Source organism: Girardinichthys multiradiatus, chromosome 2 (assembly GCF_021462225.1).
Source record: "Girardinichthys multiradiatus isolate DD_20200921_A chromosome 2, DD_fGirMul_XY1, whole genome shotgun sequence".
Lineage (NCBI taxonomy): Eukaryota > Metazoa > Chordata > Actinopteri > Cyprinodontiformes > Goodeidae > Girardinichthys > Girardinichthys multiradiatus.
Genome location: NC_061795.1, coordinates 46,129,338 through 46,143,655, shown reverse-complemented (window position 1 = coordinate 46,143,655; position 14,318 = coordinate 46,129,338). Strand labels below are relative to the sequence as shown.

General features: G+C 37.7%; 1 long non-coding RNA gene across 3 annotated transcripts in view; it reads left to right on the top strand.

Annotated features, from left to right (window-relative positions):
- Positions 1-7,152: 7,152 nt before the first annotated feature.
- The window catches only part of LOC124877981, a 33,324-nt gene continuing 26,158 nt past the window's right edge, over positions 7,153-14,318 (top strand). For all 3 annotated transcript variants that reach the window (XR_007040641.1, XR_007040642.1, XR_007040640.1), the window contains exons 1-2: positions 7,153-7,486; positions 11,433-11,569. This is a non-coding gene — a long non-coding RNA (uncharacterized LOC124877981). The remainder of the gene's footprint in view (positions 7,487-11,432; positions 11,570-14,318) is intronic.

Below are 14,318 nucleotides of genomic sequence, written 5' to 3'. Positions count from 1 at the left end.
AAAGGGGTAAAACCCAAAATACACAATAACCATAAATTTTACAAAATACACAACCATCAGTAATTTAACTAAAAATAATCCCCCAAAAGGAGGGACAAACTAATTCAACAGTTTCCTAAATCAAAAACGTCCCTGCTAACAACAAGCAAACAAACAAATCAAGACAAAGCCCAATCAACTTTAAAGAGACTCCTTTGAGCCAAGATGGAGTCATCAAGCAGGTGAGCACACAAAAATAACCAAGCTTCAAAATTTTACAACACCAAAGTCAGAAGTGGCGAGCTGTTCTGTCCAAATACCAGCTGCCTTTAGTGGCAGGTGCAGAGAGTTTATATAATGTAGTCCCTTCTTGATTGGCGGCGAATTAGGAAGAACCAGGAAATGAATAGTCCAACATGAACTCCCGGAGACGTCCAGCAGGAGGAGTGCAGAGCGCGCAGGGAGATCAGAGTCCGTCAGGAACAGCGAAGAAGAATGTATCCAGCGAAGCGGAAATCCGATCCTATCAGAAACAGCGGTACCGATAGCACGGAGGAAAACGGTGCTTTTCAGCGACATCGGCTGGCCAGTCTGTTGATGAAGGTACAAAACAAACACAAGTACGGCCACCAGCCGTAACAGTTGTTTTCTTTCTTTTTTTCATGGACTCATGGGGTTGTCTGGTATATGCCCTTGGGGGAGGGGTAATGTCATGATCCACTCTTGTTTGTCTTTCTGTTGACTGTTTTTTATGTAGTTCTTTTCAACTCCGTGTATTTAAGTTCCTGTTTTCTGTCCCCTTCATGGTCGGGTCATCTTTTGTTGCTGCCGTTGTCGTTGTTGCCATTCCCAGATCCCTGTGCTTCCTTTGTTGTCCTGTGAGGTTAGTATTTAAATGTATACATCCACTATACGCCTGCTGATGTCCAGTTGCCACTTTGGTCCTCCACCATACACCGTGACATGATGATACCATTATCATGGTGATACTCCCACCCAGATCTTTCCTGCTATGATTAATTTTGTTTGTGCCATGCAGAACAAATGTATAGACTTCAAATGTTGCAACCCGGACATGTTTCCATGTAACACATTCGACAAATCAACATTTCAATGAAGACAAATGTGATGCACAGCAAGCAAGTTACTTTAGAAAGAATAGTTGTGTTAATTCAAATCAAAAACTAAGATTCATACACTTTAAGAGGAAGATGCAACACAGCAACTGTTAACAGGAAGTGTTCTGAAAGAAATACTGTAAGAGATTGTCTATAATGCAGAAATTAACAGGGGTTACCCCAGAGGAACAGAATAGAAAATAAAAGTTTTGATGGTTTTTGTAGTCTTGTAAAGTCTGGAAAAGTATAAAGTGTGGTTTTATTTTTCCAAGTTTAGATAAGTATTCAACTATAGAGTATGGAAAATGATTTATATTTCCAGATTTTACTTTGTGTCTGTTATGATTTGGGGTTGTTTGGTTTTTGGTTTTGGGTTTTTTCTTATGTTTTTCACAGTTAAGGTTTTGACTCGTTCTTTTGTTATTATTATTTTTCTTCTTAGATTTTGAATCATGCTTCTGTTTATTATTTTTCTGGCCATGTTTTAGTCTTGTTCATGTTTTGTCAAGTTTGGTTTTGTTTGTATATTAGAGTCTCTGTTTTTGCCGCAGCCACGTTTTGTTCTGTCTGTCAATTAAGTTTATTCGGTTCACCTGCACCAAGTTAATCTGTCTCCTTGCTCCACCTGGTTTTCACTCCATATATACACATCTGTTCAGTTAGTCATCGCGGAAACATTTCTCAAACCAATATATATATATACAAAAGTTGAACCAGCCAGAGTTTTTTACTCTTATAACTCCAAAATTACCAAAAGATAATTACATGGGAAATCCCTTTCATTTATTTTACACAGTCTGTGTTTAGGCCTGATTCATTCTAAAATTGGTGACAGATTTTTCATGTATGGCAAATTAGCTAAAAATTGACAAATAAATTTCTGATTTAAGTCTAGAAATGTATGCATTCTTAAATTATAAGATGCATGAAAGTGTGAGATATTTTCTAGATAGGAAAGAGTCACGTTCCGTGTGGTTCATGGTATCAGTAGTTTGAAGACTGCAGTCATCAGCATCACAATTAAACAGAACTCATTTATGGAGCCCTAAAATCGAAGACCACAAAGCTAAAGGATCCCAAACGCATAGAAAAGAGAAGGTCCAGTTGGTATGAAGCTGTGTGTAACTGTGAGCAGAGATCTGGTCCATGCGAGTCTCGCCCAGGTATTTCTGTCAGTGTGTGTTATGTGAAACAGAGTCTAATGTGTTTATAATTGACTCTAGCTCCAGCAGATTGGCTCAGTAGGCAACAGATGCCACAGTTGCTGCTGCCGCTGACACACAAACATAACACTGTGGTTTTAATGTGACTGATAGTGAGCACACACAACATGAGTGTGTGTTTGTCAACAACTATGATTTAGAACATGTCCGTGATAGATCGTGTCTGCAAATTGTGGTCGTCTTTATTTATTTCCTGTTTTTGTTGTAATTCATCTAATTTGTTTCTTTGGAGCAGATTGTGCTTGGGAATGCAAAAGAACAGATGTAGGATGCTTTCTGTTTTGGACTCATAGCTGGGATTGTTTTCAAGATTTACAATTCAGGTCCATATGTTTTCAGCCTGGAAGACATGTAAGATCCAGGGACGAAGCTGGACTTCAAAAACATGTTGCTAGGTTCTGTTTTATAGAGTCTATGATGAAATTTCTGGGTCCCACATCTCAAAACCTTCTCATGTTTCTGGTGTCTGTTTAGATTTATGTCTCTTTGTTGAGCAGATTGCCAGGGTTTCCCATGCACTGAAGGTGTTTTTATTTTGGACCACTGAGGAACCATAACGTTGAAATCAGACCTAAATGTCATTTTTATATCAAGCAAATGTAAAAAATAATGCTGAAACAAACACAAATTTATAGGTTTGCATTTTAAGGAAATTAGATTTTCAATAAATTAACACAAAATAAAAAAATATATAATCTTAAAAGAATACTGCAGTTACATGTCAATCAAATTTAACCAATAGATAACGTCTATTAACTGACACTTTTACAGTAATTAGTCAATTAAAAACTAAAGAAACCATCTGGATTTTAGACAGATAATCCTTTCTTTAAGCAGACTTTAGCCAGTTTTCAGGCAAAGGATTATAACAAAATATTTCTTTTTTGTTTTACTGACTTGCATATATAGTAAATTACAAATTAGGATGCACATTAATGCATAATTAGTTGAATTAAATTGGAAATCATTTTATTGTTTTTACACCAAAGAGGTGTTGTTCTCCTTATGAGTGTTCAGTTCTTTTCTTTGTCACCAATGTGCAAAGCTAATGGTAGCATTAGCATGCTAACTGTATCATGCACTAACGTAAGCCTACCACCAAACACACAAACAAATCAGCAAATGAAACATGTTTGTGTTCAGTTGTTAATAATTAACACAACATTTGGAGGCCATGAAGACTGTGAAAGCACCCGGTTTATATAAAACATGACTCAAAGCTGAAGAAATTACAGATGTTTTGATATATAGAAATGTAAACTCTCTAAATAAATATAAATCTATAAGCAGTAAAAGAACTGTGCATAATAGTGTTGACATTATGCCTACTGTGCTACAAAGACCGCCATGCTGTCAATTCATTTTTTAACAACTCAAGCTGCATATTTGTGATTATTGTATGACAATGTGTTGGTTTCTGGTCTTGATGCTGGAATTTCTAAACTGATATATTAAAAGTGGGTTCATGTGACTCCTGTCATGTAGGTCCAGGAATGGACTGGCCATTGGAAACACCAGGACATTTCCTAGTGGCCTGGCCCACTCTAGTCTTTTTTTTTTCTTTCTTTTGCCATGTTTTGTGTTGAAATTCTTTCTCCTCACTCTGTACAGGTCCTTCTCAAAATATTAGCATATTGTGATAAAGTTAATTATCTTCCATAATGGCATGATGAAAATTTAACATTCATATATTTTAGATTCATTGCACACTAACTGAAATATTTCAGGTCTTTTATTGTCTTAATACGGATGATTGTGGCATACAGCTCATGAAAACCCAAAATTCCTATCTCACAAAATTAGCATATCATTAAAAGGGTCTCTAAACGAGCTATGAACCTAATCATCTGAATCAACGAGTTAACTCTAAACACCTGCAAAAGATTCCTGAGGCCTTTAAAACTCCCAGCCTGGTTCATCACTCAAAACCCCAATCATGGGTAAGACTGCCGACCTGACTGCTGTCCAGAAGGCCACTATTGACACCCTCAAGCAAGAGGCTAAGACACAGAAAGAAATTTCTGAACGAATAGGCTGTTCCCAGAGTGCTGTATCAAGGCACCTCAGTGGGAAGTCTGTGGGAAGGAAAAAGTGTGGCAGAAAACGCTGCACAACGAGAAGAGGTGACCGGACCCTGAGGAAGATTGTGGAGAAGGGCCGATTCCAGACCTTGGGGGACCTGCGGAAGCAGTGGACTGAGTCTGGAGTAGAAACATCCAGAGCCACCGTGCACAGGCGTGTGCAGGAAATGGGCTACAGGTGCCACATTCCCCAGGTCAAGCCACTTTTGAACCAGAAACAGCGGCAGAAGCGCCTGACCTGGGCTACAGAGAAGCAGCACTGGACTGTTGCTCAGTGGTCCAAAGTACTTTTTTCGGATGAAAGCAAATTCTGCATGTCATTCGGAAATCAAGGTGCCAGAGTCTGGAGGAAGACTGGGGAGAAGGAAATGCCAAAATGCCAGAAGTCCAGTGTCAAGTACCCACAGTCAGTGATGGTCTGGGGTGCCGTGTCAGCTGCTGGTGTTGGTCCACTGTGTTTTATCAAGGGCAGGGTCAATGCAGCTAGCTATCAGGAGATTTTGGAGCACTTCATGCTTCCATCTGCTGAAAAGCTTTATGGAGATGAAGATTTCATTTTTCAGCACGACCTGGCACCTGCTCACAGTGCCAAAACCACTGGTAAATGGTTTACTGACCATGGTATCACTGTGCTCAATTGGCCTGCCAACTCTCCTGACCTGAACCCCATAGAGAATCTGTGGGATATTGTGAAGAGAACGTTGAGAGACTCAAGACCCAACACTCTGGATGAGCTAAAGGCCGCTATCGAAGCATCCTGGGCCTCCATAAGACCTCAGCAGTGCCACAGGCTGATTGCCTCCATGCCACGCCACATTGAAGCAGTCATTTCTGCCAAAGGATTCCCGACCAAGTATTGAGTGCATAACTGTACATGATTATTTGAAGGTTGACGTTTTTTGTATTAAAAACACTTTTCTTTTATTGGTCGGATGAAATATGCTAATTTTGTGAGATAGGAATTTTGGGTTTTCATGAGCTGTATGCCAAAATCATCCGTATTAAGACAATAAAAGACCTGAAATATTTCAGTTAGTGTGCAATGAATCTAAAATATATGAATGTTAAATTTTCATCATGACATTATGGAAAATAATGAACTTTATCACAATATGCTAATATTTTGAGAAGGACCTGTATTTGTGTGTTTGTTCCCCTCTGCAGGTTTGCAGTACCTGTTTCCTTGGTGATATCTAGTAAGCCAAACACTCAGTCAGCTTTGATGACTTTATTTTCATTTATCTCAATCCTTTATTGATAGGCACATACCTTTGATGTTTCAGTGTTGAGCCATTAGTTCATATTGCAATGGAAAGCACTTAGAACAACAAACATGAACCTTCATTGCTGTTTTTTCCACCATCAAACCCAAGCATGAGCGTTCTCTTTATCCAGAACCTGTGAACATCCCTGGTAGTCAGATTACAACTATTTGTCTCAAATGAACCTTTGGTTTGTTTGAATTTTCTATCTTACATTTGTCTGATGTTCAAAGCTGGTCTATGAGCTATACTATCCTGAACAAAAAGAAGGTGGGTTTATTACTATTTCAATTTAAAGTGAATATTTGGTCAGTTAGGTTCTTTATTTTGTAAAAAATGAATTCAGTATTAAACACAAACTTTCTCTCCGTGTTTTTCTTCTAGCATCTGTTTTTATTTCATTTATTTTACTCGTGTTCTCTATTTCTTTCACAGCGACACCCTACACTTTTGTACATGTTGCATTTTAATAGAAATATATTGTTTATGAACTGAGGATCATAATTGGATTTCACCTCCTCTCTCTGACTTCATTAGTATCGACTCATCCCTCTGTGATGATGTCACAGGCGGCTGTTGTTGGCAGGCCAATGATTTGAAGTTAAAATTGGGTTTTAGTTAACAAAATCCTGAAACACACACACACACACACACACACACACACACACACACACACACACACACACTTTCAACTACTGTGGTGTCTATTTTAAATAATTTTGTTCTTAGGTGGGTTTATTTAGTTTAAATTCATCTATGACAGGAAAATGTTTACACTTTTAGACATTTATCTATATAAAGTAAATGGTTTCAATGAAAAAACAAAAACTAAATATGAAATAATTATGGTGGCCTTTTTATCCACCAATATGGCTTCAGTGCCAGACCAGGGCTGGCGCCACAGTGGTTCTTCAATGATTCTATGAAAATCCAGTTTTTGCTAGACTGGCAGCCAGCTTGGATCATTGTCATATGTCACTTGAGGTGTCTCTTCAAATATATAATCCTCCTGCTGTATTCCTGCAGAGGATTGCAGTTTATCTACTCACAACTAGAATGGCTGCATTACCTCTAGTAAAAAATATCTAAATATCACCGCTTTTATTTATAAATGCTGTTTTGCATAAGTTAAGGTTTGTATAAACCTATTCAAAATGGTTTTCTGCAGCTTTTCCAACCACTGACCATTGGTTTGAGGCAGCACTTCAAGGCAGTTAAACACATCTTTAAGCATATTTTGTTAGTATGCTTAGGTTGTTATTATCAAATCCCCAGCAGTTTATTAAGGCCAGATATTAAATAAGTTCTGTCCATATCTTAATGATTAAAAATACAAAATGTTGGGACCCACAGCCATGGACTGCAACATGAAAACTCCAGTACAAACTTTTCTGGAGCTTTCAAAATAAATTGCATTTAATCTACTTCCAGCACAGCACATTTGGAAAAGGGAGGGGGTAACAGCGGACTTCCCATGATGCCACTGGCCGTATAAAACCCCCACCATTCCAATGGTCCGATCTCTTCTACGCGGGTCACACAGGGACCTGGACAACAGGCATAACTCTTCAACTGGATCCGAGAGTGTCATACGATCACGCGATCATATGCACTACTTAAGTATGAATGAATCACTGTTGTGTATCCGGTATTCATTCATAAAAAGGGGTAATTAAGGTATAAGCATGGCTTGACTCTCTCTCTGAGGCCTGCAGAAGCAAACGGTGCTCCAGAGAAGCCCCTGCAGAGACGCTGTCTCTACGAAGCCGAGTGAAGCGGTTTCCCCTGTCTGGAAAGACGACAACAGGACCCGCATCACCATGGTAACGCGCAGCCCCTGCAGAGTAATAGAGAAAGATTTATGATCTGAACGTTTTTCATTCTATGAAGTTTGGTTTTGTTTGTGTTGAACTCAGCTATCTTGGTGCTAGCAGAATGTCTGCAGCACACGTGCTCAGTTTTGTGTTCTGTGTTTGTGTGTTTTTAAAGTTAAGACAAACTTTATTTAAAGGGTGATTTTAAACAGAAGATTGATCATAACGCGCCGTCCGCGCTTATGCATTTTAACCCTTTTATTGACGGTATTTTTAAAGGTGTGTGTTTGATTCTGGTGCTAAGCTATCAGCTTGTTTTGTTAACTTTAACTGCTAACAGGTAAGAACAAGTGCTTGCTGCTAAAGAATATTTACCCAGAAAGGTTGTTAGTTGTCAATCCAGTAAATAATAATTCCCTAAACATTATTTTACTAAATTTGATAACTAAGTAAACACCATTAAGCCCCATTTCTCCAGAAAGATTTGGCTCTTTTCCAAAATACCTCCCGAAATAATTGAACATTTCCTTAATAATATTTATTTAAATATTATTCGAATAAATAAAGGCACCTAATGAGACATCGTTGAGGAATGGTCATCCAGAAGGTTAGTTTTATTCAGTAGATCATTATTTAAAACATTATTTATTAAAATATTTAATCTGATCTTGCATTGTGAATGGTTGTCTAAATGTTTGCTGATTTATTGCCTAAGTTAGTTCCAAGACAAACTTAACTTCATTTCCAGATTCTTCAAGATAATCCTTGGTTCTCAAACATAAACATTGCATGGTAATGTTGCATCACTCTTTTGGTCATAATTTTCAATCATCTTTAATCAACTTGTTTATATTGTACATAGCCCATTAGTCTTCATTATTCTTTAATTCTGCTTGGTAGTTTAGTTGGATTGTTTTAGCATAGTAAAGAGTTTGTTGATTGAAATATGTTTGACTTTGAGTTGACTTATTTTTGTTAATAAATTCTTGTATTTTAAGAAATTGTGTGAATTTATTCCATATATGTGCAGAGTTTATGCTGTTCAATAATGTCAGAGCTCGTCTCACACCTTTCTATTTTGTCCTAATACCATCACCTTACTGGGCTGGTATTCACAGGACAACCCTTAACAGACCTAAATATTATTTGATAAAATATTTAAATATTAATATTTTCAGATTCATCGTCACAACAAATAATCTCAGTAATTGTAATGTAAAACTCAACAGCATATTTGCGTAACAAAATAAGTGATAAATAGTATTTCAAAGACAGGAAAAATCTTGCTTGCTAAGTGCAGATGGAAAAAGAGCAAGTTAAGCATGTTTCTGAATTAACATGCATTGTACAGTATGTTGTTACATAACTATTACACCACACATCAGGTTTAAAGTAATGCTATTAAATTAAAAGTAATAATACGAAAGGACAGTTTCAAGTCTGATAGCTTAATGCTAAAATCTGTGACAAATTTGAATCATTGTTAACAATCGGCAGTGGTGACATAATAATAGACCTAACAAGCAAAGATTAATATGCTATTTATTCATAACATAACATGTATTTAAATACTCACAGGTATGCACTAAGGGGAAATAGCAGGTTTTCATTTTGACTGCTGTTCTGTGACTTCAACACTGTACTGAAGATTTACTTATAACATTATTTTTGGTGAAACTAAAACTAAAGACTATGTTAAACACTACAGAAGGAGACTAAAATGGAAGGTAATATTACATTATGATAAAACGCGCAGACTTGGCATATTTTACGTGCACGTGTTGGGGTGGCTTCTGTTTGGACCACCTCTACGATCAGACCAGAAATGGAACATTAATGGTTTACTGATCCAAGAAAAAAAGAGACAAGGTGCTTACTAAAATACCAGGTGGGGATTTTTTGCAATGCAAAAAATATTTCCAATGCACTAAAACACATTAGGTTTCGCCTGTCACATGCGCCATCATATTTTGCTCCTCCATTGCTTGTTTTTTCAAAGTCCTTTACATTTTGATTTCATTCTACTTTTTTTATACTCTTTTTTTTTATATTCTAAAAGGATACTACAGAGGCACCATTTTAATACCAGTTTGCATTCGGTTTTATTATTATTCATTTAAAATTTGCCTTTCTATATATACACCAGTCAATGTTCATCGTTCTGCAGTAAAACAATGCACTTCAAGGTATCCATACAGTTACACATTACATAATGTATTCATAACTATAGATGCATATTTATTTTTTATAAACAAATAAATGCATGAGCAAATGTGCAAACGACTGTATCATTATGTGTTTGTCTTGCGAAATCTAAGTTGTGTTGCAGCAGTGATAAATGTATGCAATATGCACGCATGCCACAGGGCCTCCATCAGTGGTGTGTGAAAGCTCGCTTCAGCTTGATTCATTAGAAAGAAGGGAAGAAATAGAAGAGAAATTATGAGATAAAGAAGAGAAGAATGAAGACAAGAGTTTAGGATATAAGGGTGACAGAATAAAATAAAATAAAGATTTTTAGAAAAGCAAAATGAAAAAGTAGAACTGTTTAGATGAATTGATACAGAGAATGGCCTAATGGAGGGTAAAATAAGTTAATAGTGCAAAGAATTTCAAAGTCCTCCACAAGTAAATGAAATGCAACTTAATCTCAAACATATTCACAATTTTTAAATTATAAAGCATTATGTGATGATGAATATGGATTATGGTTCAGCCAACTGTGATAGTTTTCAAAATGATCTTTATGGACAAGATTGTGTGAACAAACAAGGAACACAGCGTCCAGACATTAAGTGACAATATGTAAACTTCAGAAGAAAATAAAATAAAGGATAAAAGGAACCATATGTACATGTACTTGCATGTACAAAAATTTTTTCTATGAAGAAAAGAAAAAAAAAGCAGGTTAGGTTGTTATGATTTGTGGGTGTTTTTGGGTTTTTGTTGGTTTTATTCACAGTTAAGGTTTTGAATCGTTCTTCTATTTGTTTTCCTGGTCATGCTTTAGTTTTTGTATTCATGTTTTGCTTAGTTGTGTATTTGGATTGGGCTTCTGGTTATGCTTTGGTTTCATGTTTTTCTAGTTAGGTTTCTGTTTGTTTGTATCCTTGAAGTTCTGTTTTGCCCCTGTCATGTTGTGTTCTGTCTGTTAATTATCTTTATCCGGTTCACCTGCTCCAAGCTAATCTGTCTCCTTGCTCCACCTGGTTTACTCTCCATATATACACCTGTTCAGTTATTCAGGGCGGAAACATTTTTCAAACCATGTCTTGTCTTCTGGATCGTGCTCATGTGTTTCATGCCAAGCCTATCTTGCCACTCTGCCCATGTCTGCTTTTGCATGTCTTGCCTGCCCGTTTATTGTTTCTATTTTGTTCTAGCCTCCTCCGTGAGTGAGTTTTTGTTTTTTATTTATTAAATCCTTTTTTTTCACTTACCGTCATGCTGCCTGCTAGTCTGCATTCTGGGGTCCTCTATCTCGCAAGCCGTAACATAGGTAGTGCAAACATGCATGTTTCACAGCAGAGTAGCTGACTGCTCAGGCTGTGTTCTACTGTCAGAGATACCTTCCATTCCCTCATTGACTTCTATTTATTTAAGGTTGGGTCACAAAGGAAAAAGATTCAGGCAAACTCTCCTTTTCTCAACAACTATCCAATTTTCCGACCAGTAAACCACAAACAATTTTTTTCTTCTCTAACACAGACTGGAGTAAAGCTCTTTTTACTGCAGACAAAACCCAGATTCATCTATTAATGTTTTCTTGGATTTTTGACTATATTGAGATGTTGATTGACTTCTTGTAAGGGTATTTTCTATCTTGTAGAAAACTTCAACTTTCACTTTGTCTTTCCTATGCAGCAAATTAGATAACTTTTTATTTTTCACATTTCAATGAAATTTAAACATCAATGAATATTGGTCTAACATTCATTCCTGCTTATCTGTGCAGATTCAGGAGGGGCTGGTGCCGAACTGCAGCAGCCATTGAGCAGGAGACAGGGTAGAAACTGCACAGTTCGCCAGTCAATCAGAGGGCAACACAGAGACACATTGGACAAACAACCATACAGACATTCACTCCTCAGGGTAAGTTAGAGAGACTAATTAACCTAACAGTTATGTTTGAACTGTGGGAGGAAGCCGGAGTGCAAGGAAAGACCAGACAGACTCCACACAGAAAGACCTCAAACCGGTAACTTCTTGCTGCAAGGCAACAGAGTTACCAACTGCACCACTGTGCAGACCAATCATTGAACATCTGTGTGTAAATCTACTTTCCTTAATTTATATTCAATTCAGTTTATTTATATAGCGCCATTCACAACACATGTCGTCTCAAGTCACTTCACAAAAGTCAGGTTCATACATTCCAATTAATCCTAACCATTGAACAGTGCAGTGCAGTTATTTATTCAAATTGGTTAAAAAAAAATTATATCTAAGGAAACCCAGCAGATTGCATCCAGTCAGTGACTTGCAGCATTCACTCCTCCTGGATGAGCATGTAGAGACAGTGGACAGTCACTGGCGATGACTTTGCAGCAATCCCTCATACTGAGCATGCATGTAGCGACAGTGGAGAGGAAAAACTCCCTTTTAACAGGAATAAACCTCCAGCAGAACCCGGCTCAGTGTGAGCGGCCATCTGCCACGACCGACTGGGTGTTTGAGAGAACAGAGCAGAGACACAAAGAGAACAAAGAAGCACTGATCCAGGAGTCCTTTCTATGGGAAGGAAAAGTAAATGTTAATGGATGTAGCTCCTTTAGTCGTTTCACCTAGAAAGAAAGAACAGATAAACTTTGAGCCAGTTTTCAAGGTTAGAGTCTGCGTCGGGGTGGGGTTTAGAGAAGGACTAACGTGCAGGCAAGAGCTGGACAGCAGCATGTTAAAGGAAAGCTTCTTCTTTATTCCAAGGTTTTTTACAAAACGTAGCAAAAACGTAGCATAGTCGAAATCCTTAACGTTTCAAAAAACAAAGCAAGATGTAACAAAATCACTGCAGGTGTACAAAGGTGCTAAGCCAAAAAATCACAAGAAGTCACTCTGCAGGAACGAAGCATAAACAAAACCTAGATGTGGAAGGGAACGGGGTAGTAACGGAAGGAACCAGCAAAGAACAATCAAAACCAGAGAGCTTATAAACAGAGGGAAGTGAGGTATGAACCAATGAGAAACAAAGGCAGGTATTCAGAGGAGAATGGAAAACAGGTATGAACCAGGCTGCAGAGAACTGAGGGAATATAAATGGTAGCTAAGAGGACCAGGCTATAAAACAAAAGGGAACACGAGGGAAGCTGGGCAATAACATAACCAAAGGAACCTGACTACAAAAACAAAACTATAAATAACAAAACTCAGGAAAACAGAACTAAGCAAAACTATGGACAAAGATAATAAACCAAAAGAAACATAAGAACCTTCAATAATGATTAACTAAAGTAAACAGAGAAACTAGAATATGTGCAAACCAAAAGTAGACAATAACTAAAGCTAACCCATAAGGGAGGCTGAAACTATAGAAACTAAACCGAGGAACTAAACTAGAAAAGAGAACAACTACCTAACATAAATAAACACAGCGATACTAAATGAGCAACTAGACTAAAGAATCCAAGGAGAAGAAGAAACCATAATAATAACAATAATAATAACAATAATAATGAGAAAACCATGCAAAGTAATAAGAAAGCAACCATAAAGAAAACTTAACAAAAAGGAAAGAAAACAACAAAACACAAGGAGGCAGTAGAAGAAAATAAACAAACAACCATGACTAGAAAACCAAACTAAAGTCAAAACACAAAACCACAACAAAGACCAAAATGTCGCACCACGACAGTCTGAAAGAGAGCACATATAATTAGCTACAGTAAAAGCTCAGTCAATTGCTATATCTAGGTGAAAGAAAGGGTTAAACACTGAAAGACAGGGCCAAGTGGATCATCTGTAGAAGGTGTGCATTAAGTTGTTGCCAGCAGAAGCTTGGACAATGTCCCTCTCCAGAAAGGTGTCACAGGTAGACACAGAGCCAGGCCAGGTGTAGCTTCTAGGACGAGAAAAGAGAGAAAACATAAAGTGAAAAACTGAAATAACAGCAAATAATGCAAAATTGGAGAGTAGTGTGAGAATGTAGCGAAGAGGGTGAAAGTGGTCATTATGTCCTCCAGCAGCCTAAGCCTATAGCAGCATAATTACAGAGATAGTTTCAGTTCAGATTATTTAGTTAAACGGCGCTTATTTACAACAAAGTTGTCTCAAGGCACCCCACAAAGGGTCCAGAACGGCGCAGGGCCACAGGGGAGGCCAGACCAAACCACCGAGTGCCAGAGCCAGGCCACCCCAGAACGGGCCACATGTAAGGCCACTAAGTAAAATAATAAACTGATAAGGTTTGTCCATCTAGAGCCCACCGATGGCCATTGTTATACTAAAAACCACAAGGATTGGGATACTTCTCTCTGTCAGACTGATTATAACCATTGGAAAAGAGAAGGGGTCACACAGGTAGCAGAAATGGAGGGTGTGTTTGCATCTCAACCATAACTGAGCCGGTTTAGGCTAAACCTGACTCCCCCTTACTCCAACCAACAGGGAGGGAGAAAGGCAGAGGTAGAAAATAAGGAAAATAGCCTAAGCCACTCTAACTACTTTATCAAAAAGGAAAGTTTTAAGCCTAGCCTTAAAAGTAGACAGGGTGTCTGCCTCACGGTGTCACGGGGTGACATTTTGGACTTTGTTTTATGGTTTCTTGTGATTTATTTTGTTTAGATGTTTCTATTTTGGTTTTTGTATCATGTTTTTTGTCAAGTTTTCTTTTCTCCCTCTTCCGCCT